We start from the raw sequence: 2871 nt of genomic DNA, 5'->3' as shown, positions 1-2871 counted from the left end.
AAAATCACTTACATCAAATTATCAGAATTGCTTCAGATTGTCAATTATGAATTGCATGAAAAGTATGAACTTTGGTTCTGTTCTAGGCAAAGTGCCCCATCCATCCATGCAGCCATGCCTGGACAGAGCTGAGACAGTCGCAAAACAATGTCAATGCCAAACACCCCCTAACCAACTGATGCTGAACACTTAGAACCACCTATTACATTAAATACTACTACTACTACAAAAAACACAGATTCTTTACTGAATAGCTAATCTAAAAATTGTTTATTTTAAAGGTTTTTTTGTTATATAATACAGCAACTTGCAAAATATAGTGCAGTTAACATCCATTAAATATGAATATATTTAAAAAATAAAGATTTATAGTGCAAAAAGCGGGGGAAAAAAGCATTTTAGTGTAAATAGTGCATGTGACGCAAGAGGTATGGTTACCTGGCAAAGGTGATTAACTGAACACGGCCAGTAAATGGAGATCTAAATTCAGTTAGGCAACAAATCTTACAACAACTGAAGATCAATTCAAAAGCTTTGTATATTTGTTATTAATCAACAAAAATGGAGTGATTAACTTAAAACAAACAAATTAAATGTGGCACCTTAAACCGCTAAATTTAGGAGACCATAAACCATTGCTTTGCTTTAAGAAATAAACATTTACACAAAATGACTGCCAAAATATTGCTTAAAAAGAGCTATGAAACGGATCACTCAACTTTTCCGGACAGGAACGCCGACGGAAGATCGGCGTGATAGATTGCCAACCGGGAAAGGCCTACATCGTGGGTGATTATCAAGTCTGATATGGAAATAAGATTAGTGCCAGTGGTAACTGGATTTTTATATGAATAGTAGACTTAAGATTGCTTAAAACAACTTGATATTTATGCAGTAGCAAGGCAGCTGAAGTGATGATTTAAATAGAACCACTCTGAAAGATTCGTAAATATTGTATTGGATGACATCATGAATCAGCTTTATGCTTGAACTACTTGAACTACTGATGCTTTATAGTCAAGTAGATATGGTTTTGTTTGGGTGTTTCTTGAATTTCATACACTTTCTTGTCACATTGGTTGTTTTTTATTAAAAACAGATTTCAGCCTTTTCTTTTTGTTATATTTCTGTCTTCAGTTTAGGTTCTGAAAATTTCATGACATTATTCAAATAAACTGCAAGAGAAAGAGGCCATGGGGACATTTACTTGATGAGTCTATCAATATTGCAACCTTTGGCCTTGTCTCATTACAAATAAACATGTACTTCAATCCAAAAACACTGAATTAAAAGCCTAATCTATTTTAATGGTGTTTTATATGTTAATGTTTATATAAATGGCAATGTTTAGTTTTGGTGGCATGTCAGTCAAGATACAAATGCGAATACTGATAGCACAATTTTATTTATATACATTTTGTGTTCTGTTGATGAAGAATGCAATAAACATGCCAGATAATACTATTCATCTATTGTTTTTGTTGGGAATGAAATGGGAGAGCAAGAGAAATATAAAATTGTCCAGCAAATATGCATCATGTCACAATTTCAATTTCTGAACTCTTAAAAATAGGAACTACCCTGAAGGACTTGAAAGCAGCATGAAGTGATGCTTGATAAAACTAACTATGCCATTATTTGAAAGCATTTATTTTGTGCAATCACCTTGAAATTGTCACAATTTCATGAAAATACTGGCCATAAGGTTTTGTTTTGTCAGCAAGGGTAATTTTAGTTCTGTTCTGGCAGATAGTCGTGCCTGGTACACTATCTGCTCGGCCACTGGAAAACACTCGACTTGAAAGAGGTAATATGTGTGCTAGCCTTTGCTGATCAGCCATTGCATGACTTGCGTTTGTACTGAACTGTTTAAACAACTGTACGAACCGTCTCCATGGATTTTTTCAACCACATAGCTCTGACCTATAGTTTGTAGGCTTGAAAAACAGTGATTACATGATATTTGATATAAAGTTTCCTCAGGTAGAGTTAATGTGCAACCCAGTTCCATTTGTCTTTTAAGGTGGTGTAATTGTTTAATACTTTCTCCTATGCCAATGTAACCCACTGTAGGAAAATTGCTTTAGACACTTGTTTGCAGTAATTGCTAAATTTCACAAAATATGGGCTACACCACTCTGAAATGTATCATAGCAACTTCCCAGCATGCCAAAATCACACAGCATGCCCACTGCCTATTGACACCATTGAAACCATTTTAAAATTGTGAGTATGAAATTGAAATAAGATTTAATTATTTTCTTTAGTTTGTAAAAAAACAATTTGTTGAGTCAGCTTAAAAACCATTGTTACCCCGCTGCCTTAAAATTTTTACCTTAATTTTTTTTTTTTTTTTTTTTTGGTGTGATTCAGTTGATTTAACATGCATTTTTTAGTTAAAACCCAGTCAACACGTGAGATCATGCGATGATCACAGTGACATCACACGATCCTCATACTGTGATCCTCACCGTGTGAGTAGTATATGAAATCATTGTGAGTTCACACGATCCTCATACTGTGATCCTCACGGTGTAAGTAGTATGTGAGCTCATTGTGACTTCAAACGATCCTCATACTGTGACCCTCACAGTGTGAGTAACAAAAAATGCTGGGAAATCTCTTCATGTAGCCCTACAAGAGTGATTACTGATAAACTGTCTGAAAAAAAGAAAGTAAAGTTTTAGAGAAGAAAAAAATCACCCACTGACTTTCAAAGCTGTTACAGAGTAACGACTTTCTACTTCGAGGATCTAGATAGAAATGTAGTGGAGTGAAAAGTACAATATTTGTCTTTCAAGTGTAGTGAAGTTAAAGTCATAAGTTCCCAGAAAAAATAATACTCAAGTAAAGTACAGATACTCAAAAAGT

Source organism: Sinocyclocheilus anshuiensis, unplaced genomic scaffold (genome assembly GCF_001515605.1).
Source record: "Sinocyclocheilus anshuiensis isolate Anshui unplaced genomic scaffold, SAMN03320099.WGS_v1.1 scaffold214, whole genome shotgun sequence".
Taxonomy (NCBI): domain Eukaryota; kingdom Metazoa; phylum Chordata; class Actinopteri; order Cypriniformes; family Cyprinidae; genus Sinocyclocheilus; species Sinocyclocheilus anshuiensis.
Note: the sequence above shows the minus strand (reverse complement) of the source record.